Genomic DNA, 17,823 nt, shown 5'->3' with positions numbered 1-17,823 from the left:
AAAAATGAGCAGAAGAAAAAAGAAGCAGCATTTACCATAAGAGCAAAACCCTATAAAACAATGGCTGAGAGTCTCAAGGTTTATTTATCTTATATTCACTTAGCCCAGTTGGAAAGGACTCATATGCCAGTGGATTAGCAGGGCTACATGTTTTCTCCTTGGATATCTCTGTCCTAGATTTAGACCAATAGTGAACTCAAAATAGCTGCATCCCATTGGGCAAACTGCTCCAAATGAAAGAGAACATTGAAAAATGATCAGCTATTTTTTTATACCACTGCTAGAAAATCCTTTATAGTTCTCATTTAAAGACCTTTTGATAAATATTGCAAGCCAATTTAGCACTGCACTCTCTTGTAATATCACAATATGCTGTTTTATTATTGCTTCCTCCTCCCTTTAGCTCCCTAGCATTGCTAAGTAATTCTGTGTCTTGCAGATAGCAGTTGATTACATTCTCTGCCTCCATATAAGTCTCCTTTTCTTTTTTAAGACTATGTATATTTATAAATTTTAAAAGATCTGAGAATAAAATTTCTAAGTGACAAAATGAGAAAAGATTATTTTAAAAATTGAGGAAGAATTTAAATTTAACAGATACCTTTTTGAAAAGAATTGAATAAGCACAACCTGTTCTTCCAAGTCATTTTGATTGAATCAGTAGGAAAGAAATGTCTCTCCTTAAACAGTTTTCTTCCTTGTAGTTAATGAAAATTGCTATCTGCCACACACTGCAATTATGTTTCCAAAGCTCTGTATTAATAGTGGAATAGTGGAAACTAGATATAGATGAGTGAAGATTTTATACCCAAAACCAATACAGAAATGCAATTAAGGTTAGAAACAAAATGGCCTCAGGTACTGAAAAATAGATGCATTACCTCCCTTGGGTTCTAGTTGCTAAAGCTTGAGCCTAAGACTTGACTACCTGTACAACTTAATGGCTTTTAGTTGGGTCTGTAGATTTTCTGCTTATCCAGTGGAAGTGAGTAACTCCAGGAGAATAAGAGCAGTGAGACCACACTTAAACAAAGGAATAATTATTTTTCTGTGGTATGTCAGGTTCTCTTGGAAATAAATAAACACATATCTTTGGCCTGAATAGTCTCCATTTCTTTTTTCTAGAGAATTTTAATATTTTAACTTCAGGTTTTCATTCCTCACAGAACTAATGAGAAATGTATTAGACCTAGGAGTATTTGGAGTAGACACAAAATCTTTTGTATTTCCAAATTGGAAGCAATAAGTCCTTTCAGTTGTTAAAGGCTGTAAACTGCCTTTGGTCTTTCTGGTAATTTGGCCCCGTCATCTAACAGTTCAAATAAGAAGAAAAAGGATTGCGTGTTTTCATGCAATTTAGCTTGGAAAACTCAAGAGTCTGAGTTTTTTCCTGCAAAAAGTACAATTTATTTGACATGACTTACTATGTTTGCACAGACATGGCTATACCTCTTAGTAATGTACTTTAGTTCTCTGTACAAGCCAAGGCATCCTCTTTCATTTGTTCTGCCTCATTTTGTTTGAAAATATAGGCACTCTTTTTCCTTGTGTTTTTCATCTGTTAACATCTGGAGTTGAAAGGTACTCTCAACTCATGTCCCTGAGAAAAAGGTGGAATGTTCAGTAACACATAAATTAAGATCTTAAATATAACAAGCAAATGCATGCACATATGCAGTCAACAACAACAGGCACCAAATCTATCTTGGTAAATTAAGATAATGTAACTTGTGGGAAACTTGAGTTATCGATAAACCAAACCACATTTTATTGTTCAATTAAGGCAGGAGTTCCCTTAGCAATGCCATGGCTCTTATCTTATTCTACCTTGGAGATATTGGACTTCAGTGAGTGAAATAATGCATATTCCCATGTATTATGGGAAAAGTCTCAACTCCAGTAAACTTGTATTTTTCTTCTTAAAGAATATCATTTCAGGAATTTCATTGAGTGTGATTTCCTTTTTAAACAAGTGGAGTCACTCTCTGGGGATAAAAGGTTAATGGATTGTGTTGAAAAAGAAATGAGAAGAGAAGAAAAAAAGATGAATTAGATCTTCAAAGTTTATATCTAAGAACTTTGCTGTGCTGGTAATGGGGATTTGAATATAGTATCTTCCAGAAAGTCATTAATTTTATGTTACCTTCCGTGATTCACAAATCACCAAGGTACGTTTGGGGAACATATATTTTAGACCACATAACACAGAAATAATCAATCTCTAAAGTGTTTCATTGACAGTTTGTGGGTTTAAAACTCACTTTTATAGAAACATTCTCCCACCTCACCCAGATTTAGTTGTGTGCATCACTCTGCTTCTAGAGAGGACTGCAATAATTTTACAAGGCCTGGGGGAAATATTAATCTTCTCCATTAGCCTGTGATAGAGTAGGAATATCTTTGTATCTTGTGACTAGTTTAACCTTCTCTACAAACTTTCAGACACCCTTTATTCTCATTATCTCCTTAACTGACATAGAAATAAAAAAAATTGTGTTATTTAATAGAAATAATTGGTACTGGTCACAACATTAATATATTTTTCTTTCTTTATTAGTAAAGAACAGAGTTCTACAAAATTACAATATTTCTGGGATTCGGGTGGTAGCGCAGTGGGTTAAGCACAAGTGGCGCAAAGCCAAAGATGGGCATAAGGATCCCAGTTGGAGCCCCTGGCTCCTCACCTGAAGGGGAGTGGCTTCACAAGGCCACAAGGCGGTGAAGCAGTTCTGCAGATGTCTTTCTCTCGCCCTCTCTGTCTTCTACTCTATCCATTTATCTCTGTCCTATCTTACAGTGACGACATCAATAACAATAACAATAACTACAACAACAATAAAAAACAAGGGCAACAAAAGGGAAAATGAGTAAATAAATAAAAACAAAATTACAATATTTCAAGTATATAATTTCACAACTATATATGGCTAGTGTAAATCACTGCACTATGGCACCTTTGAACTTTTTTCAGTCTTTTTTGCAGCTACAACACTGAATTAAAAGACTGAGGGTAAAGGGCAGGGGAGAAGGCTGGGGTGTTCTTTGGGGGCACTGATATATGAAGGTAGAAAAGGACTTAAGTTAAGGACGAGAGTGTTTTGCAGATACCTATCACAGGAAGAGAAGAAATTGTAACCATATGTAAACAGCTTTGCTTTGAGCCATTAAACCTACCCCCAATAATGTTAAAATAAAATAAAATTTAAAAATAAATATGCTTCTTCAGTTGAAGTAGAAATTATAAGGATATACAATAAACTCAAGATAATGATTTAGAACACAGGATATTTCTGTTAAATGAGGCCATGTTTGAAATCTGACCCTTACTAACTTTTCTGGGGTATGTATGCTGTCTTTCAACTCATCTCCCCTCTGCTTAAAATAAAACTAAGGTATCAGACAATAGCATACATGATTGAGTGTTCATGTTGCAGTGCACACAGACCCAGATTCAAGTACCCAGTCCCTACTTGCAGAGGATTATGGTCACTAGAGGTGAAGCTATGCTGAAGGTATCTCTGTCTCTTCTTCCCTCTTCAGTTTCTCTCTGTTTTATAAAATAAATAAAAAAATTGAAAAGTATCCATAATAATTATACCTACTAAATAGAAATGTAAGAGTTACAGAAGCTAATACGTGCATCATACTTAGTTTAGGACCTTGCATAAAGCAAACATTCAATAAGGTTTGTTTTTAAGAGTAGTAAAAATAAACTTTCTATTTTTATTTTATTTTTTGAACTGGGCAAAGAGTTAGTGGTTATAATACAGAAAAGCACATAGTTATGATATTTAACAATTGCCTAAAGATAAGAGATCTAATATTATTAATTGGTAAAAAGTTGTTTTTTCTGTGTTTTCACACATTATATGCATTTTATTTTAATTTTTTACTTATAAAAAGGAAACATTGACTAAACCATAGGATAAGAGGGGTACAACTTCACACAATTCCCACCACCAGAACTCTGTATCCCCTCCCTCCCCTGATAGCTTTTCTATTCTTTAACCTTCTGGGAGTATGGACCCAAGATCATTGTAGGATGCAGAAGGTGGAAGGTCTGGACACAGTCTGAAATGGAGCATGCTGAGGAGGTACTTGTTGCGTTGATTAGGTTGGGATTGGCAGATGCAATATCATTTGGTATGAATAGAGAGACATGCAGCAAAGTGAGCCCCACCCAAGAGTTTCCAAGACTGGGGGAAACAGAGGCTCTATAGAGGAAGCGCGAGGTTCCTGCTGTCTTAGGGCTTAAGAAGACAATAGATAGTTATTGCTATGATCATATTATTTGGCAGTTGGGTTAACTTTGAAATATCCCTTTGTTAGGATTTGCTGTATCATACACAACATCACCATAATTTATGTCCTTTGACATTATTTGTATATAGCTGTGACACTGGTTGCGTCTGTTCTCCCTGGTCTAAGCTTTTAAAAGATTCAACATATCAAAGACTCAGCCTGTGTATTAAAAAGACTCAGTCTGTGATTTAAACAGTTTGAGACATTCAATCGATTTTCCCTTCTCATATTAATTAGTGATTTATAGGACTACAAATTGATAGGAGTGTACATAAACACCATTCCCACCACCAAAAGACTGTGTCACATCCCAGCCCACCTCCCCATCTCACCCCCCATCCCATGAAGCTGAACATCCACCCTCATTCTCAACCCAGGGTTTTACTTTGGTGCCCTCCTACAAAAAAGTTGTTTTTATTTCATATGTTAGTATTTTACTAGTCTGTGGTTCACTTATTCAGTCTACATTTAGTGTTTGTGTAATTCCCAGTGCCAAAGGAGACAGAAATTGCATGCTATATGCCTTAAGTTCAAGGCCAGATCTACTAATGAGGTGATTTTAGTGATTATAGGAAAGGTGAAATATTGGTTGGGGCAGTGGGATTGAAAATCATGACTGTGTTCCCACAAAGTTGTTAATATAGTGTCGGAGTGTGTTATTCTCAGGTCTCTGTCTTCTAAATATACTATGCCTCTATGCCTTTGCTCTTCTGTGTTGTAAGTTACCCTTTCTCTGTTATCAGACAATGCTACCAAGTTAATTTGCTTTCCTCTGCTAGACACCTTTGTGCTGATTAATTCTAATCTCTGGTGTAGAAAAAAAAAAAACCTTGAGAGTTTGGGCCTATTTGTAGTTTCTGTACTTAAGACTGAACTGTGGTCCTTTTGAGGAATACGTGAAGTGGTTATTATCCAGGGGAAGCTAAAAAGTATTCATTAGGCATAGTGCACATTCAAAGAATGAGTATTTTTTAATCAAAATGTATTTTAATCTTGTTGCTAGGATGAATTGGTAAAAGACACTGAAACCTAATTAGGCATCTGCCAGTAAAATGAAATATAGTTCTAACTCTTAATTGTCTGCATTTCCTTCTATTTTGGTAGCACCTTGGCCTGAAAACATCAAATCCCATTCCCACTCCCCAGGCCCCACCCCCAGGAAGTGAAGGCAGAGTTCCATGAAAATTTTTCTATAGATCTCAGAGCTCTGCAACTTCAAATATGTGTTAGAATCAGGAGTCTTTACCAGAGCTTTGCCCTGGAAACCAAGCTAAGTATTTGATGAGGATAGAGACTTCAAGATTCCGGTAGAATAGTTCTCACCCCAAAAACTTTTGCTGATGCTATGGTCCTTGACAAGAACACTGTTTACTTTGGCAGAGTAACCTCAACACCTTGTAAAATGGCACGTACAGGGAGAGTACCTGTTCAATTTGTTCATGTAATATTAATCATAAGTGTAGGACTATTCATCTATTTCTTATAGTATAGTATCTGTAGCAACATGGTATAGAAAAAAAATGCTAAAATAGTGCAAACAACATAACATAGTACCTCTGATGTCATTAATAAAGTGAATTACCATGCAAGTAGTGTGATAATTAGCCAGTAATAATAACAATGTGTTGACCAAATTATGGAAACTCTTCTTTTTGTTCTAGATTATTTTTAAGCTGTCAGCTAGACTAATATTTAATAAATGGAAGCCACTCCCTTTTATAAAAGTGGACTTAATTATTTTAGCTAAGTTGACTATTTCATATCTTCTTTGGAGACAATGGAGTAGGGAGAAACATCCTCAAAGCCTTGATATCAGAAAGACTGGGATATGTAGAGAGATGGTAATCCATCAGAGAAAGCTCTTGAATAGAAAAGACAGTTGCTGTTCTTGGAGAGTTTTATTTCTTTTTTCTTGCTAGAGTATTCAGCAAGGCTCTATGTTTTCCATGAAGTTGTACTAGAATAGTTCTTTGTATCTTTGTCCATGGAAACTTATATAAGCATTCTCTTGCTTAATCTCCAGTCATGAAACATTACAGTAGGGAATGTGAGGCACAGAATGGGTAAAACCCTAGGTTTAATAATCTAAAGAAATGCAATCAGGGGTACAACAGTAGAGCACAGGACTTTGTATGTTTGAGATCTGGCATGACATATGCCAGAACTAGGCAGTACTCTCTGTTCTCTCTGTGTCTCTTTCAATCAATCAGCCTTTTCTAAAAAAATAAAAATTAAAAAGTAAATCAAATAAAATAATCCAGAAAAATAAGCAAAGAGACAGCACTGAGGAAACAATATACTAAAAATCTAGTTTGCTCATCTTACCACTTCTCTGTGGTTTGGGATATGAGAAAATATCTTAGAGGAAAAAGAGAGAGTTCTCACTTTCTAATTAATCCTTCTAGTAAGCTGAGCATCTTATACTACAGAGAACTTCCACATGATGGAAGAATATAAAGCTATGAGGGTTGGTAAACTGCAGAGAACTGTGTCCAATTCCTCCCCAAGTACCCATCACCAGGTGTATTTGAGAACAGCTTGGCAACAATAGCCATGGCAGGATGCTACTGATGGGCTTTGTGGAAGTGTGATAATGAGCAGTATATAAAAGGCATGGGGACAGCTGTTAGTAGGAACTGGGCTGCAGTTGGCATGGTGCTGAATGTTAAATACCATTACAGAATTCTGGATTTTCTAGAGAACACGTTAGTATCTTAAATAATGACTGGAGTTTTGTTAAAATGTGGACCATAAATAAATGATTTCCGTTCTTTTCCTCTCTCCATTTCTTTCCTCCTCTCTGTTGCATTTCTCTTCTTTGGATAGTGAAGCATAGACCTTCAATTAGTTTGAAAATTCTCTAACTTTTTGTCTCCCAACAGGATTAGACCTGCTAAGAGTAACTAGTGTTTTCTGTTTAATAAATAAGGGAATTACAGCAATAACTGCTGTCAGCATTTTTCTCATTTAAACAAATAAAGCTGACAAATGATGAAGTCCTGTGTGCTCTGTTATGTTTAGTACATGCAGAGCAATTACTCATCTGCTGCCAATATTATTCTATCTACAACTAAACCATCCAGCAGCATAGAAAGCTGATTAGCATATCTGTTCCATAGTCATATTTTTGTGTTTTGTGAATCTCTACTCCATAACAAAGGCTGATGGTTATAATTGGCAAAATAATTTAAAGGGGTGGACTTTTCCATGTTTATTAGTTATACAAGTTATCAGATTCAATGTTACTCTTAGTTATGAGATGACATCTTCTATTTACCTGGAAGTTTTGTTCCCCTGTAGCACTTCCTTGAATAAGCTAGCTGCCATGTCTTGGAATGGAGAAATAGATGGATAGATGGTTATGTCTCCAGTGCTGTTGGATAGATTTCAGTGGGAGATGAAATTGGAAAATTCTTTTTTTTTTTTCCTTTCATTGCCCTTGTTGCTTTGTTGTTGTTATTGATGTCGTCATTGTTGGATAGGACAGAGAGAAATGGAGATAGGAGGGGAAGACAGAGAGGAGGAAAGACAGACACCTGCAGACCTGCTTCACTGCCTGTGAAGTGACTTCCCTGCAGGTGGGGAGCCGGGGACTCGAACCGGTATCCTTATGCCAATCCTTGTGCTACGCACCATGTGCACTTAACCTGCTACACTACCTCCTGACCCCCGGAAAATTCTTTAAGTTGTTATGTTTCCCATGGCTATCTCTCTTTCTTGTGGGGATATATTTGTATATGTGCATATGTGTAGGTATGTGTTTAAGTATGCATATTCATGTATAGAATACATGTTTGTTATTCAACAAGGTGAAGCTTTGAATGAGAATATGCAATGAATAACCTGCAGAGTGAAAGTTTCATGAATGGTGTAGCAGGCCTTCAGGTGTCTCTCTCTCTCTCTATCTCTCTCCCTCACTATCTTCCCCCATCCCTCTCAATTTTTCTGTCTCTATCCAGTAATAGTTAAATCAAAAAATAATTGATTAAAAAAAGAATATACAATGAGTGTTTTAATCTTATCCAACAGAATTTTGTGTTATGGTGAAGAAAAGTTTAACAAGATTATTCTACAAAGAATGGCTTGACAGGCTGAAAATTTTTTATTAGAAGACTTAATCTAGAGAGAGAAAATATTTTAAATGGATAGTGATGCCCCTTGGGGCATTTAAAAGAAGCTGCTAGCATGATGGTACCCGATGGGTACCCAAGAGGGAAAATAAGTAGTTTGGGGGAAAATAGTCAGCTTATATTCTTTTTTTGCTTCTCTAATTCCCTGGGGAGTCTCTGAAAACAAAATACTTGAATCATTCCAGTATTGAAATTGTGTCTTCAACATTTACCTCTGAACTGCAGGTTAGTCTTAATGAAGTGCGGCAAAAATTTCCCACAGTAATAGGGTAAAGTCAGTTATGAATTTCTAGATAAAATTATATATTATACTATTTATGCATTCCAAAGCAGATGCCCACCTGTATGTCCAGGTATAATATCCATTTTGTTTATTTGTTTGTTTTTGGATCATCTCCAGGTTTCACATCTTTTTCAGGTGAAAAGATTGAAACGGTAGAGAAAAGTAAAGAACCACCTTGAGAGCCAGGTTTAAGCTTGGGTCACCTCACAGATGGCATGCAATACACTATCCAAGTGAGCTACTTTGCTGACACAGCAATATTTTCTAATTCCTTTACTGATGCTCTAAATCTTGGCTTCTTGCTAATTCTGGAGAGACTACCCTACCAATAGCTAGATACCATAAAGAAGACAGAGAGAGAGAGAGAGAGAGAGAGAGAATGAACTAGAGCATCACTCCAGCACATGTGATGCCAGTGATCAAATTTGGAACCTTATGCTTGAAAGTCCAACACTTCATCGATTGCACCACCTTCCATGGGTAAACTAACTGATTTAGATTCCTTACTTCCAATCATTTCTATAGATATGTCACACCCAAGCCCAGTATTCTCAGGTACTGGGTGCCATGTAACTAGGGACTACCACTGTATCTCAGAGCCTGCTTAAATGATTCACACTAGCCTATTCCAAGCCTGCTTATACTGTTCCTTCACACAGAAACTGCCATAAGTCTCTTGCACATATTGCCTACCTTCTGCCTCTCAGTATGACTGCGTGGTGTTCTTGCTTTAAGTTTTAAGGGTTTGTGAGTATAAACTTCTACATCGAACTCATTTCCATTTCTGTGTATCTTACAGCACCTTATTAAAGTAAATTCCAGGTAACCTTAAAATGTCATGGTGCTAGGGGACTGAGGGATAGCTCACCTGGATGCCTTCCAAACCATGTTATTCAGGTTTGAGCCAAGCACCACATGGGAGCATCATAGCTCCTGGGGAAATATTGGTACTGTGGTGTTTCTCTCTCTCTCACACTCTGTGTGTGTGTGTGTGTGTGTCTTTCTTTCTTTCTTTCACTCCCTTTCCCTCTCCTCCCTATCTGAAAAAGTTGGCCTAGAATGGGGAAACCATGCATGCGTGAGGGCCCGTCAATATAAAATAAATACATAAATGAATGAATGAATGAGTGAGTGAATGAATGAATCCTTGGTGTGCACATGGAAATACCTTGCTTATAAACATGATAATCATGGACCACTTCAAAATGATAGCTGTGTCCACTACTAACCTACAAGAAGACACACATAACTTAGATATACATTAGAAGATGGGCAAAGTAAAAATTGTGTGGGTCCTTGTGCCCTCCGCCTCCCTGGTCACTAGCAGTGGAGACTGGGGCAGCCCCTGGGGGTCCAGAGAGACCCTGGCAATGAAAGAGAGTGCATGGAGAGGAAGGGAACACACAGACTCCTCCAGGAGAAGCCTCAGAGATGACTCCTTTATTGGGGGATACAAGCAGGTAGATATAACCAAAAGACTTGAGAAAGGTTAAGATAATCATTAAGCCATACACACAATGCAGAGTTAAATTTTGACCTGACAGGTGTATGATCTTAGCTGGGAAGTTACCATATAGGATCCGGTCATGAGCTCACAATACATAGGTAGGTTTTTTTCTTTTTTCTGAGAAGGGGGTACGGGGGCAGTTGAACAAAGCCAGGATATTTGCTGCCGGGCTAGCTTCGCAGGCAGGAGAGAGACGACCAGGGACTCATGGCTGAGCTGGAAATGCAGTTCAGTCTTTATTGATGAGGAATGCAGTGCAAGCTAGCTATCTCTAATAACAATCCTGTCCTATATATCTCCTGAGGTGGAAGTGTCAGGTCAGAAGAGGATGTATGTAGGATAGGGGGTGGGGAGAAGGAAAAAGCGTGCAAACCAGTGGGGATTAAATGGTGGAAAATAGGATGTGACTAGGAGAGGGGACAGAGTGGAAAAGAGCATGAACCAGTGGGGATTAAATCAGTGCGAACAAAACAATGATTATGTAAATAGACCACAGCGGCAAGCAATGCAACAGAAGGGGTCTTAGAAGCAGAATTTACAATTTGGTCAGGTTGTGCTTTTAGTTTCCCTTTCAGATCTTCTTCCTCAACTTTTGTTGATGAGAGGGATCATCCCATACTCATCTTTATCTTTCTGACTTAGTTCACTTAACATAATTCCTTCTAGCTCTGTCCAAGATGGGTCAGAGAAGGTGGGTTCATTGTTTTTGACAGCTGCATAGTATTCCATTGTGTATATATACCACAGCTTTCTCAGCCACTCATCTGTTGTTGGGCACCTGGGTTGCTTCCAGGTTTTAGCTATTATGAATTGTGCTGCTATGAACATAGGAGTACACACCTCTTTTTGGTTGGGTGTTATGGAGTCCTTGGGGTATAACCCCAGGAGAGGAATTACTGGATCAATGTGTCCTGGAGCTCTGCTTCCCCAGAGACCCACCCTACTAGGGAAAGAGAGAGGCAGACTGGGAGTATGGACCGACCAGTCAACGCCCATGTTCAGTGGGGAAGCAATTACAGAAGCCAGACCTTCCACCTTCTATAACCCACAATGACCCTGGGTCCATGCTCCCAGAGGGATAGAGAATGGGAAAGCTATCAGGGGAGGGGGTGGGATATGGAGATTGGGTGGTGGGAATTGTGTGGAGTTGTACCCCTCCTACCCTATGGTTTTGTTAATTTATCCTTTATTAAATAAAAAAAAAAAGCAGAATTTAGAAGCAGACCAACAATTTGCAGCGAGTTTCAGTTGGGCATACATGGTAATTCATGGCTCCTGTTCAAAGGGAATGAAGAAGCATTTGCAGGAAATTTCCCAGTCTGAAAAAGCCTATCCATTATAAGTTCAAGAGGTCAGGAGGACCTGCCTACCACCTCTCGGGGCAAGGGCTATGGGTCAACCCGCTTAGACTTTCATGGAAATTATGGCTTGGAATTCCCAGACAGTGGGCCCTTTCCCCACAAACATGGATTTTTTTTTCTCCACTAGTGCAAACATATTTTTAAGCATTCAAACTCATTAGATGCTGTTTTCATGAGATTCCAATTTGTAAACGATGGGAGGTTTTTATTTTGTTTTGTTTTCTTTTTTTTTTTTTTTTTAATTTTTTATTTAAGAAAGGATTAGTGAACAAAAGCATAAGGTAGGAGGGGTACAACTCCACACAATTCCCAACACCCAATCCCTATAACCCACCCCCTCCCCTGATAGCTTTCCCATTCTCTATCCCTCTGGGAGCATGGACCCAGGGTCGTTGAGGGATGCAGAAGGTAGAAGGTCTGGCTTCTGTAATTGCTTCCCCGCTGAACATGGACGTTGACTGGTCGGTCCATACCCCCAGTCTGCCTCTCTCTTTCCCTAGTAGGGTGTGACTCTGGGGAAGCTGAGCTCCAGGACACATTGGTGGAGTCTTCAATCCAGGGAAGCCTAGCCAGCATCCTGGTGGCATCTGGAACCTGGTGATTGAAAACAGAGTTAACATATGAAGCCAAACAATTTGTTGAGCAATCATGGATCCCAAGCTTGGAATAGTGGAGAGGAAGTGTTAGGGAGGTACTCACTGCAAACTCTAGTGTAGTCCTGCTTTCAGGTATATATTTTGCAGTAGTTTATGGATACGTGTGCACATAAGCTCTCTCTCACAGAAACTGGTGTATATCTAGGTTATGGGACTTTGTTGGAATGTTTTGTTTTCTTCTTCAGTATGCCTCCTCCACCTGGATGGGGATGAGAGGTTAGGTGTTGATTGGGTCACTTAAGTGTCTTAATTTGCTGTTCTCTCCATATTTTGCCTCAAATCAAAGAGAAAACTATAAAGCAAACTGTCTTCTCTATATTCTAATTTCTTATTTTTGTTTACTTAACCTTACTCTCTACTTCTCAGTATGGGCACTGCACTGCTGTCTGCTTTCTGTCCTAATCAGCTTTTTAAAATTGTTATTCTTCCTTTCTTTTTTTTTTTCTCCTGCTAACTCTACTTTCTCTGTGTCCATGTCTTTTCACCTGTATTTCTCTTATATAAGAGCAAAGACAGAAAAAAAAACAACAACAAAAACTAGCAACAATAAAAACACACCCCAGGCTTCTCTCCTATTCAGTATAGGAGAGGGCTTTTTGGACTCTGACAAGGAGAAATGTATACTTCTGCACTTTTCAGAAATAGCGGAAAAGTGACTTTTCAACTCTCATCAAGATGATTGTCTATATGTGATACCTCCTACAATTTTAGAAAGTACAACTCAAATTACACATGATAACTACATGGCCGTAAATGTATCTGTTATTGCACACCATAAATAATGCCTTATTGACTTGGTGGCAGGCACTGTTTCCCCAGTCTGACTAATCCTCCACCACCAAGATTGCCAGACACATGTAGATTTTTTTTAATTGTTTATGGGTTTTTTGGGTTTTTTTTTTTTCCTCCTGGGTTATTGGTGGGGCTCGGTGCCTGCACCATGAATCCACTGCTCCTGGAGGCCGTTTTCCCCCACTTTGTTGCCCTTGTTGTTGTAGCCTTGTTGTGGTTATTATTTTTACTGTTGATGTTGTTCATTGTTGGATAGTACAAAGGGAAATGGAGAAAGGAGGGGAAGACAGAGAGGGGGAGAGAAAGATAGATACCTGCAGACCTGCTTCACTATCTGTGAAGCGACTCCCTTTCAGGTGGGGAGCCGGGGGCTGGAACAGAGATCAGTATGCAGGTCCTTGTGCTTTGCGCCACGTGCCCTTAACCTGCTGCACTACCTCCTGACCCCACCCCATGTAGATTTTTACCACTCCTCCTGTTCCCTGAATTCCTCATAAACTGAAAAGAAAGTGGCAGAATTATGCACTGAATTTTTCTTTAAACATTTAATGGACTTAACTTTTTTCCATATGTATATTTCTATCCGTAAATTATAGAGTTGAACTTCTGAGAGGGCTCTTGTTGAGCTGACGCAAGTTCAAATCCCTGACCCTCCTTTTGCAGACTTGCTGACTGTGGGTAAATGTCTTAGCCACTGCAAGCCACTGCTCTCCCTCTGTCTCTTCTGCAGAATGGTGATACAGTGGCATCCATGGGTTGTGGAAATGTAATGACTAAGTAGGTTAAAGGCTTGTCGTGATGTGTTGTGAAGAACTTATGTGGAAATTAATACACTTTTCTTCAGCCATGCCATCTATGCCAGAGAAAATGCTTGTTTGTTGGAGAGAGCAAGCTAACTATAACGTTACCCTACTTCTGAGGGTTTAACTGAAATACCTAGTGAGTGTCTCTGTTATGCTTGACATTCTGTGCTAGGTGACTTCCCTTGTCAAAGAAAAAAAAAAAAAGTCTAATAGTGACCTGAATGTTAGTTCAGTATTGGACCACAGAACTTAAAGGCATAAGGTACCAAACTTGATCCCCATCACTGCATATGTGAGATTGATCTCTCTGCTCTGGCTCTATCTCTCTGTCTTTCTCTGTCTCTCATATTAAGAGAAATGCACATATATTTTTAAAAGATGCCTTGAAAAAGGAAGACTGAGTCCTTTATTTGTTTTTAAACCAAGATGCTTTATTTATTTATTTTAACCTTTGTTTATTGGATAGAGACAGCCATAAATTGAGAAGGGATGGGGGTAGAGAGGGAGAGAGACAGAGAGACATTTGTATCCTTGCTTCACCACTAATAAAGATTTCCCCCTGCAGGTAAGGAGCAGGGGCTCAAACCTGGGTCCTTTGAGCATTGTAACGTGCTCTCATCCAAGTGTGCCACCACCTAGCCCCAAGACTGAGTCCTTTATCAGAGGTTTGAAAGAAACTTATCCTCCCCATTAAGAAAGCACCATGTAGGGAATGCAAACTTAGTACAAATGGAATTATCTTATGATTTAGAGATACCACTCTTAGGAATTCATCCAGAGAACACTGAAGCACTACTTTGAAATAACATATGCACCCCTATGTTCATATCTGCATTGTTCAGAATACCCAAAGAGTGGAAGGAGCCTAAGTGTCCATCAAGAGATGACTTGCTAAAGAAGCTATGGGATATAACCTCCATGGACTATGACTCTAAAATAAGAAAGATTATATTGTGTCCTTTGGTATATAATGGAGGTGGTTATGCTTAGTGAAATAATTAAATCAATGAAAGACAACTACCTGATGGTTTCTATACACATGAACTGGGGGAAAAAATCAAGCAAAATGTTTCTAAGGCTTGTGAGAAGTATAGTGGTTATCTTTCTTTTTCTTTCTTTTTCTTTCTTTTTTTTGCCTCCAGGGTTATTGCTGGAGCTCAGTGCCTGCACCATGAATCCACTGCTCCTGGAGGCCATCCCCACCCCCCTTTGTTGCCTTTGTTGTTGTAGCCTTGTTGTGGTTATTATTTATGTCACTTGTTGGTGGATAGGACAGAGAGAAATAGAGAAAGCAGAGGAAGACAGAGAGGGGGAGAGAAAGATAGACATCTGCAGACCTGCTTCACTGCCTGTGAAGTGACTCCCCTGCAGGTGGGGAGCCAGGGACTCGAACCGGGATCCTTATGCCAGACCTTGCACTTTGTGCCACGTGTACTTAACCCACCTGACCCCCCTATAGTGGTTATCTTTAGGAGCTGGAAGGGTGGGCATACAGAACTTTGGTCCTGAGTGTGGTGTGAAAGTATAGCTATAATCTTACAATCTTGTAACCTACCATTAATCTGTAATTTAAAAAAAATTAAAAAATAATGCAGAGCCAGCAACATAGTCCACTAGGGTAATATCCTGCTTTGCTATGGGCATGACCTGGGTTTGAACCCTCATTGAATGAAGCGTCCATACTACCATACTGTGGTCTCTTTCACTTTCTGCCTTTCTGAAAAAAAAAAAAACCTCAATGAATGAAGCTTCCATACTACCATACTGTGGTCTCTTTCACTTTCTGCCTTTCTGAAAAAAAAAGTGTCATGAAAATTTGCACATTTTCTATTATGAAAGTATTATTACTAATAATGCCATCATAATATTATATTGCATATCATAATGATACATTATGTTAGAAAGATACTGTCTGTTTTGCTATATTCATGGCCCAGGTTCTCTCACTCTCCCCCCTGAACCTCTCTCCCCCAGGCTTCATATCTAAGTCAGTCTCAAAAAACGAGTTCTGAGCCCAGGTGAGAAGAAAATTACTAATGATAATAATACATCAGAAGTGATGCTCCTACTGTTGTACCATTTCACAGATATAGCTTTAGCTCATCTTTCTTTTTTTATTATTTTATTGGGGTATTAATGGTTTACAATACAGTTGTTGGCACATGGGTAAACTTTTTCACTTCCCTGTGATAAGTGCACAGTACTCTCACCCCTAGCTTGAGTCCATTTCCACCATCATGCACCAGGATTCATCACCTTTTCCACAGCTTCTTTTACCCTCCCCCAGAGTCCTTTGATTTCTGGAAAACACCAAACATAGTCTGAGTTTCACTTTGTGTTTTCCCTTTCGGTCCTTATATAAGTGAGATCATCTGATTTTAGTCCATCTCCTTTGGGCTTATCTCACTTAACATGATGCTTTCAACTTCCATCCAAGATGAGATAAAGGAGATGATTTATAATTCTTGACTTTCATACCATTGCTGGGGCTTTCCTAGCTTTATTCAGAGCTTAGTCCTCAGGATTTTGCAATAAGCTTAAACATATCTGTATCACTTTATTTTATAGAGAGCTTGACTTTTTTTTTCTTTTTGTTCTGTTTGTTTGTAGCTCCCTTGCTCGTGTAAGCCACACTGCAAGAGTGATGCTCTCTTATTGCCAAACCCAAGACATAGGGGTATTTTAACTGCCTTTGAGATCAATGTGTTGAAGTCTTTAACTTCAGAATATCCACAGTCACAGACTAGGAAATTGAAGTCACTATCTAGTTGTCAACTTGGTATTTCATTATACCCATTAGTGGCACCTGGAAGGAGGCACACATTGATATAGTTAAAAAGATACCAATAGATTGGAAACAGTAGTTATACATTGATCAACTGAGTGACTAGTGATTGCAAAATTACAAAATAAATAAGAAGAACATTCCTCACAGCTGAGTCTGTAGGCATATCTGAGCAGTCTCCTGCTTTATATCTTATTGCCTTTCAGCCAGCATGTTGCAGATGCTACCATGACACCTTCCTGATTTCTCTGGGCAGGTGAACTCACCAATGTGTCTTGGATATTGCCTCTCCAGAGACCCTACCCCACTAGGGAGAGATAGAAATAGGCTGAGGGTATGGATCAGCCTACCAATATCTATGTCCAGCAGAGAAGCAATTACAGAAGCAACCTTCCCACCTTCTGCACCCCATAAAGAAGTTTTACCCATATTCCCAGAGGGAAAAAGAATAGGGTAGCTTCCAATGAAAGAGATGGGACACAAAACTCTGGTAAGGGGAACTGTACCCATGTTATCTTTCAACCTTGTTGATTTTTATTAAATAACTAATAAAAATTTTAAAGTAATGAAACCTTGAAAAATAAATAAAATACTTTTATATTGTCATCTTTTTAAATATTTACTTATTTATATATTCCCTTTTGTTGCCCCTGTTGTTTTATTGTTGTCATTATTGTTGTTATTGATGTCATTGCTGTTGAATAGGACAGAGAGAAATGGAGAGAGGAGGGGAAGACAGAGAGGGGGAGAGAAAGATAGACAGACACTTGCAGACCTGCTTCACCACTTGTGAAGCGACTCCCCTGCAGGTGGGAAGCGGGGGCTTGAACTGGGATCCTTACTCCAGTCCTTGTGCTTTGTGCCACCTGTGCTTAACCCTCTGCGCTACCGCCCGACTCCCATAAAATACTCTTATATTTGCAAATTTCAGTTTGAAATTGTCCTCAGGGCAAAAGTATATGTATGAATATTAACATCAGTGAGACGAAGAACACTATCAGAGCTATATAGAACTAGCCTGTCTTATGTCGAACTTCCAAATTCACAGCCCAGCCCTACATGTAGGGAGTGCCATAGCTTCTGGGAAACTAATATTGTAGTGGTTTACTCTGTCTGTCTGTCTCTCTTTTTTTCTTTATATCCCTATCTGAATGGGAAGTCACCCAGGAGTGGTGAAGTCATGCATATACTACAGCTCAGCTAT

At 38.8% G+C, this 17,823-nt stretch overlaps 1 protein-coding gene across 6 annotated transcripts in view; it reads left to right on the top strand.

Moving 5' to 3' along the window:
* Nucleotides 1-17,823, top strand: part of UNC5D (unc-5 netrin receptor D) — a 704,674-nt gene that overhangs the window by 400,004 nt on the left and 286,847 nt on the right. The gene's annotated exons all lie outside the window — the stretch shown is intronic.

This window comes from Erinaceus europaeus, chromosome 2 (assembly GCF_950295315.1).
Source record: "Erinaceus europaeus chromosome 2, mEriEur2.1, whole genome shotgun sequence".
Lineage (NCBI taxonomy): Eukaryota > Metazoa > Chordata > Mammalia > Eulipotyphla > Erinaceidae > Erinaceus > Erinaceus europaeus.
This window is presented reverse-complemented; position numbering and strand designations above follow the sequence as displayed.